This window comes from Vollenhovia emeryi, unplaced genomic scaffold, assembly GCF_000949405.1.
Source record: "Vollenhovia emeryi isolate VEMERY1.0 unplaced genomic scaffold, V.emery_V1.0 DF939121.1, whole genome shotgun sequence".
Lineage (NCBI taxonomy): Eukaryota > Metazoa > Arthropoda > Insecta > Hymenoptera > Formicidae > Vollenhovia > Vollenhovia emeryi.
In genome coordinates this window covers 4,229,278-4,237,960 of record NW_011967245.1, presented here as the reverse complement: position 1 = coordinate 4,237,960, position 8,683 = coordinate 4,229,278, and the positions used below count along the sequence as shown (strand labels likewise).

The 8,683-nt window shown below is 40.1% G+C and overlaps 1 long non-coding RNA gene across 1 annotated transcript in view; it reads right to left on the bottom strand.

Moving 5' to 3' along the window:
• Positions 1-8,683, bottom strand: part of LOC105570317 — an 85,969-nt gene that overhangs the window by 74,071 nt on the left and 3,215 nt on the right. The window contains exon 2 of the long non-coding RNA XR_001009577.1: positions 1,869-2,061. This is a non-coding gene — a long non-coding RNA (uncharacterized LOC105570317). The remainder of the gene's footprint in view (positions 1-1,868; positions 2,062-8,683) is intronic.

Here is an 8,683-nt window from a genome sequence, read left to right as displayed (position 1 = left end):
AATCATGAACGCGGTCAATCATCCGCTCTAATTCATTTGTTACGTTGCCTAATGAGTTAAAGGGTTAAATTCCGAAGTTCAGCGTTATCGCAGAAAACTTTCGCTAAAAATGCTAATGAAAATGCCAGTAAACCGTCAATTTTGGACCTTACGAGGGATTAATTTAAAAATAATTCGTTAATAAATACTTGCATAATAATAGAGTCGTATTCAGAATTTAAAAGCGTAAGAATTCTAATTAATTGCTCGTCGCTTCTCTCTATTTTTCTCATCGAGTGCAGAAGGGGTAATCGCAGCAGAACAAATCATGTGCCACATAGGCCAGACTCCGGTCTTGAGTGTCTCCAACATGGTACGCGCGAGCACGCGTCAGCCCGCTGTGGCGTACGTGGCCGCGTTCACATATGGTCGCGGAAGGTCGAGTGACGTGGTCCCCAGTCCCGGCTGCGCAAATATTGATCGAAGTGTCGCCGTAACGAAAAATTCCACCGAACGGGAATAAAATGTCCGCGACGTCGCGGAAGATGGCGCGGAGCGTGACTTTGGAACGAACCCTGTCGCTCGAAGACGAGACGATCGGCGCGAGTGTAATCGAAGCGACGCTAAAATTATGATTGACGCATCGTAAGAGGTGTCGGATAATTTTTTTCTTTTCGCGCACATGTGTAATTCTGGAGAGTTGACCGTGGCCGAACGGTCTGATAGACTCTTTAATTTTGCATATACTTTGTTTTAGTTAAGCAAAAAGTTTCCATCGTCTAAATTTTAATTCTGTCATATCTTGGACTATTTCCTTTTTTCTTCATTTTTATATCAAGATTTAATTTTGATTTTATTTTAGTTATACATATGTATAATATTATAGTACATAAGGTCCTGCAATTACATTTAATTCATAAATGAAATACGCGCTTGTACCTTTTATTCAAAAAGTTAAGCCCGGCTTTATACATCATATTAATTATGTTTATATTTTGTCAAGTGCATTTCACTTTTGAAACGCTGAATAAAATAAAAATCTTGATAACGCAATGTATCTCTCTCTCTTTCTCTCTCTCTCTCTCCAGGATTACATGCATAAAATAAAATACTCGAATTGAGGATCATTTTAACCCTGAAAATATGTCGAAAAGTTAACGAAACGATAAATGACATATTAAACCCTCATTGGTCTCCGTCATTAAGCGCGTATCTGAATTTTTTAAATTTATTATTAATTCCCTCTCGATTTCCTCTGTGACGGGAAACTGGAATGCATTATTTACACTGGTAATTTTCCTATTTGAATTTTGAAATTAGAATTGCAATTATAATCAGGATAGCGAAAAACGAAAACACGAATAATCTAGCGTATTTGTTCTCCTAGGATATAATATTTTTTTAATATTAAAAAAATTCCTTCCTATCGCGTCTTCAAGGGTTAATTCATTATATCTACATTTTGATCCCATCACTCTTTGTCCGCTCTTTGGAAATCAATAATACACCGCAATTAATCCATCGTTTCAAGCATTACGTATCTATCAATCTTATATAAACTCGCCGCATATTGACATCGATTTCAGGGCCGGAAGTGACACGTCTGATTGCCGGTCACCCTCGTCCGGCATCAAGCAGGTCGATTTATCAGATCGTATCTATTGTCGTATCGGTCTATCGGCGGGTGTGTATTAGATAATAGGAACGACGGAGCAAATCCACCCCCTTCGCCACCCGCTGCGGCTCCGTCGAGGAACAGGTGGCAAGCGCGCAGCGTGGGGTAAGCACGCGCCCAAAGCCGTGCCCCCTCTAAGAGAATCGTGGCGTACAACACCACCGGGGCACCGTGGGGCCACAGCTGGGCACCGTGTAAATGTTCGGCTACTCACCCTATACGAGCTTCTCAACTGCATCCCCCTGCATGGGCGCACTCGAAAAAAGACACGCAACCCCTGCGGTGAGCGGCGGCCTCGGGATGCTGTCGGGCGGCCTTTGTGGGATCTTGACGCGTTTGCCAAGGTTTATGGGGATCCATGGCGTGAGGTGTGATGGGCAGTTGACGTCTTATGGCTGTTTGAAGATCTAATGACAAAAAAAAAAAGATACGAGTTAATTTTCGGGAAAGCTGTTCCCTTCCGAAGCCGCGCGATACACCGAAGAACCACGCCACGTACGAGCGTTAATGTTATTAATTAATAACCTATCAAACTTGTGCTAATGAAACATTCATACGACTAATGGTGTTTCCGCTTATGTAACATGTCGCGCGGTAATTAATATAGTAATCTTAAACGTCAGAAGGAAGATGAAAAGCATTGTTTAAGTAAGTAGTCGTCGGATACGTAAAATGTTCGGCTATATCAAGGATCGAGGCATCGTTTTTGCAGCTGCAATCGTCTTTTGCCTGACCCGTAATTTAAATCTGAATGTACGCGATGTGCAAACACGCGCGATATTATTTGCGCGGTATATATTTTCGGAAACTGTGTAATTGTTTCGCATTTCCACGCTCTCTGTAGATACATGTTTTGTACATATTTACACATTTACATTGTAATTACTCACCACGCCGGGGCGGCCGCCGGGGCGCGAGGAGGGGTCTTTAAACATTAAAAGAATATTTGCCGGGCAAATGCTGATAAATCATTGTGCGTAATGCAGTGCAATCTTAATAATTCGAACCGTTAAATGAAGATTGTTGAACACATAGCGACAATATTTTGAATCAACAGAGCGCGGATGTGCGAAATCGTAGTCGACGCACATGCAAATATACACAATGTACAACGATAATGGCGTGCTTACGTGTGTACTTGCGGTGTGCAAGGTTAAATGTAATATTGGCGTAGAAACACCCAGGAACAAGTAGTTGGAAAATTATCGATGTAATCGGGACGGAACGTCGGATTAAAGGCTGATCGCGAGATTAACCTTTTCGATATGTGCCTCTCTGTTTGACAACGCTGTTGCCTGAATTAATATTTACGGATTTATTTATGCATTTGCATGTATTATGAAACTGAGAATTTTTAGTTTCCTGGGAATATTTCCTGAAAGTATTATAAATTTATTTGCGCACATGCAAATAAAGAGGATACCGTGCAAATATTTGTACTAGGATGTGTGTAGCGGCAAATTTAAAGTTTCCTTAACGCAACGTATATTTCAACGAAACAGTGTTGCGAATGAAAATAAAAAATATTGTCTTACATTATCTAGTTCCCCAATTATTCACCAAGTCTTATTTTTTCCGTAACAAAGGCCCCAAATATAATCTCTTCTCGCGCATCCTTCGAACGTTCGATAATCACCGATTTGTGTCAATGTCAAATAAAGAATAATGTCCTGTTATTAACAGAGGTAAGTCCTCTATTATGAGATGGATTTTTAATATGAGACAGCAGGTTTTCAACATCCAAATTCAATTCACAAGTCTGTTTTCGCAACGATTGCACAATTTAACAATCAATATGCTCCACTGAACAGATTTCGCCACCAGGGGCAATAAATTCATGGTGGAATCAACCGAAGATGCCTATTAATTTAACAGAAACCTCGCTATCGCATATTAAGATCCTGTCTCATAATGGGGGACTTTCTCCTGCATATCCCGGAATCTGTTAAAAAGACTGCGCGGTTTCTGCAATGCGTTTTCCCATATCGCGAAAACTGCCGGTAAACTCTCTTTGATGAGAGGAAAAATCCAGTTCGTTGACAACGTAAAATGTGTGCGTGTTAAGATAGGTATCTTGTAAATATTCTTATAGGTGTCGTTACGTAACGGCATTGCCGAGCTGGCGGCGTTAAACGTACAGCTATGAGTCGCACCTGTACAACGCTACGGACGCCATTTCGCATTATCGCCGATAATCGTGCAGACGAGAGATTTGAAATCGCGGTACCGCCGCGGAATAGGCGAAGCCCGGCTACGATGTTAATCGCATTAGTGCAACGTTGCACGATAAATCAGATAATTAGCGGCCGTTAAGCGCATCGTAAATCGGCATTATCAGAATCGGGTGACGCCGTTTTGACATGGCGCCACGTTTGTTTGGCGACGCGTTGCGGCGAAGCAGCCTGTGTGCTTAACAAATCTTGTGATCACCGAAATGTTGATCGTTTATCAACTATTATCCCGCCAACAACAATGTTATCTGCATCATAGCGTTTCGCAACGCCGTCGTAGAAAAATGACCGATAAATCGATCTCCACGTTCCGCCAATTACAAATTTCGCTCTTCACCCGCGGAACATAAAAACACGATCAAAAATTAAAAGCGTACACTTCTTTTCAAATTTACCCCGAAAATCATGTAATCGTGGGACAACGTGACATTTTGAACAAATTTATGAGTTTTTTTTTTAATTTTACCATACATTTTACTGGTAAATGGTCGCGGTTAAGAAAACTACGTTGATACTCGTGCGTGAATTGTTCTGCAGCAAACGCGTAAAACGTCTACCTATGTCTTCAATGTCTTCACACGGAGGGAATTTTCTCTTTAAAGAGTGAGAGCAAGATCGACCCCATTTCTTTCGCATTCGATTTTGGTCAAGGTAGGTACCAAACGAAAGGTCTCGTCGAGGTGATCGCAGATATGTCGGTCTCAGAGTGTACCTGTTTAACGTTCCAGAGATATCAGGCTCTACAAATTTCCAGTACGTAAGCGACAAAGCCGTCTGGACACACACCAACTATTTGTTTGAAATGGAATGGGACCTTTGGAGCCCGATCTTTCTGGAACGTTAAATAGGTACAGTCTGAGACCGACCTAGGTACAGTCTGAGACCGACATTTCTGTAATCAGCTGGCGAGACCTTCGGTGCCTACTTTGTGACCAAAATCGAATGCGAAAAAAAACTGGGGCCATTTGCCTACGGACACTTAATTGTTCTCACACTTTACCCTGAGAATTATCTAATCGTGGGACAACGTGACATTTCGGAGAACTTTATGTACTTCATAATTACTAGTAATTTTACTAGTAATAATTTCACTAATAAAATATAAACCAAGTATAATTACTAGTAAACTATATGGTAAAATTTAAAAAACTCACAAAGTTCTTCAAAGTACCATGTTGTCCCACGATTGCATAATTTTCAGGGTAAATTTTAAGAGACGATTCTCCCCGTGTAACATAAGCAGAACAATTCACGTTCGAGATCAACGTAGTTTTCCTAACCGCGACCAGTTTAATAACCACGCGAATATTGGGGGGGCTCCGTGTAGCGATTGCATCGTGTTAATTCAGATTATAATTGTCATAATGACGCGCCGAGAGAGACGTAATTAATTCAAGTCTCGCGCTCGACTTTAAGTAATAATCGTTTCGAGAGCAGACACGGCGCACTTCGTGGCTCGAAATGTTCCCACGCGCAATCCGTGCGCCTAACAAGTCACTCTCACGTTTCGCTCGTGCCCGAAAAAGCAATCGCCGTCGAGTAGAGCGAAGTTAATCGCGACACGGCACTAGCCGATGTAAACTATCCTTCGATGATACTTCTCTAAGTCCTGCGATATTGCGAACCAATTCCCCGAGGCGACCGACCTGTCCCCCCCGTCATTCCCACAATTTCCCATACGCTTTATGCTGACGCCGTCCTTCATGGGGTCGTCCTCGCTGGGGTGGGCCAGGAACACTTCCAGCATCGATAAAATTGTATCTCGAGCTTGCGGTTCTTGCCCGCAGATCAATTACGCATTTAATCCTGCGGCGCATCTCTCTTTCCGTTTATCGCGGACCGGCAAAGCCCAGGCTGACTCTTGCTTCAACCGCGAATGAAATGTGCTTCGCCTCACGGCGTTGCTAGCATTACACGTGCGTTATTTGAATGTGTTTTTAAATTACGATTTTAAAGAAATTTATATTGTGATTTGTAAAAAGCGCTGGGTGATGCATAAAGTGCGTTCGAAAATATTTGAAACGAACCTAGATAATCAAACTGTTAAAGAAAAAGAGCAGATTTGGCAAAAGGTCCGCGATAAATTTTGTACCGGCAGAATGCCGGAAATAAAAAAGAATCTGCTAACAAGATATAACTGCAGATTCTCGATTTCTGGCAATCTACCGCCAGATTAAATCATCATATCCTTTCGCTACCCGGTCGTTTTTGTAAGATTAGACGCTTAAAAAAATGAACTCTGTTAAAATAAGTATTGATTTTGTAGCGCTAATCTTTTTTCAAGTCTTTGAAATTTTAAATGTCTTAGGTTCCGAAAAGAAAAAAAACAAGACACTGCGTCACACCCGATGCACGTGTGTCTCACGTATCCCAAGTCACGTCTCAGGAATAGAACCCGTACGAGCCACAGGCGTCCGACAGGCAGTGTCTCGCGCACAATACGTGAAACAATGGGAGGGTTAATGCGGACACAATTCACGTCAATCCGCCGTGGTACTCCGTTTGAATCTGCCGGCGAACTGCTAGCACACCGCCTAGCGTTTTGGCTCGATCACAAGATTGTTTCAGATTCCTAACAAATTCTCACGAAAATTGAAACTTGTCTCAAGAAGATTGCAAGGGCTATACTCCGTAAAAGTGCCCTTCGTAAGCCGGTATGTAGCGGTGTCGGGCAAGAAAGAAAGAGCAAAGAGCGAGGAAAGAGAGAGTCGTAAGTGCTAGAGAGCTTGTAGAGCAAAAATCTCTACAGAATGCAGGCTGATTATAAATAAAAATCGCGGGAGATTCAATTAAACTCGCGCAGTACTATATAATAAATGAAACAATCGTGCCATAAATCCCGATAATAGATATCGAGTACGCGCCAGTCGCACTCGATATATAAATAATTATTCGGTTGGTCTTCGAAACGAAAGTGAGCTTTATTCCTCGGAGAAAGGCCACAGTATATTTACCGAGATTAATTGAAGGCAGAATATTCGGCTAGCTGATAGCATTTCGCTCGATCACGAAACACGATTGTTTCGGATTTCAAACGAATTCGTCTTGTCTCGAGTAGATTAATTATGAACAGAAATTCATCGCGGGAGATTCGATTAAACGCCCGTAGTATTGTACTAAACAAAACGAGTACACTCAGTCAATATAAGAATCGCACTTAATATATAAAGAATATACAGGGTGTTGAAAAAAAGGGTTACATATTTTGATAAGAGGTAGTATTGGTCAAAACGAGAAGAAAAGGTCTAATTAACATGGGTCCTAAGACTAATATCTTCAGAGATACAAGCTATTTTGTTATTTGAGCTCTTTGTCATTTTCTTATTAGTCGTGTCATCTTTAGAATATAATGAACGTCTTAGAGAATCACGCACTCTTTCAAGTCACGCACCATAACTTCATTTATCTCTCCTGATATTTACGTTTGGTTCGCAATAGACACCACAAGTCAGATCTCACAAGAATCTCTCTTTATTTCTTGTTTTTAAAGCACCTAGAAAAAAGATATCCCCATTGTACCCCATTCTTCCCTACTCCTTTGTTCATTACATTCTAAAGATGACACGACTAATAAGAAAATGACAAAGAGCTCAAATAACAAACTAGCTTAATATAGATAAGATAAAGAGATAAAATATCTCTGAAGATATTAGTCTTAGGACCCATGTTTAAACCTTTTCTTCTTGTTTTGACCAATACTACCTCTTATCAAAATATGTAACCCTTTTTTTCAACACCCTGTATAAAAATTAACGTTCGGCTATTCCTCGAGAAGAAAGTTTTATTCTTCAGAGAAAAGGACCACGTTTAAAAAACGTGTATAGAAAATACACTGATAAAAAATGTCTTAATCCAAAAAAATATTACTTTACTCAAGAAAATTATTCATTAAGTGGCTCCTAATAGCTTATTAACTTAAGTTTAAAAATTAATAATCAAATTAAAACATGCACTGTTTTAATTTAAGTATTTATCCAATATCAAAGAATAGATAATTTTTAATGTAAAAAGTTTTATTTTAATTCTATAAAATGTTTACTAAGATCTAATTTTCACCGCGAAGAAAATTGGATTTCTAATTTAACGAGAACAATTATTTTATTTAATAATAGCATTCTATATCTCATGAAATCTTTATTTGAATGTAGAAAATGTAATGATTTAAATTAACTTATTTAATATAATACATAGCTTTACTTGAAATTTGATATTTTTACTTAAATGGAATAAATATTTACTTCAGTAACAAAAAATAATTTTAAGTAAACCCATTTACTTAGATTAAAAACATTTTTTGTCAGTGCACTTATCGGGACTAATTGAGGGCAGAACATTCGGCGAACCGACAGCATTTCGCTCGATCGCGAAACACGAATTCACTAAATATTCTTGCCCCAAGATAAATTATAAACAGAAATTCATCGCGAGAGATTCAATTAAACGCCCGCAGTACCAAACAAAACGACCGTGCCACGAGCCCCGTAATCGACATCGAGATATAAAAATCGCACCTGATATATAAATAATATATCAAAATAACGTTCGGTTATTCCTCGAGAGGAAAGTTTTATCCCTCGGACAAAAAGACCACGTTTAATACGCGCACAGTCTACTTACCGGGACCAAATCGAAGGCAGAACATTCGGCGAACCGACAGCGTCGCGAAACACGAATTCACAAAATATATTCTTGCCTCGAGAAGATCAATTATCACAAATTCACCGCGAGAGATTCAATTAAACGCCCGCAGTACCAAACAAAACGTGCGTGCCACGAGCCCCGTAATCGACATCGAGAT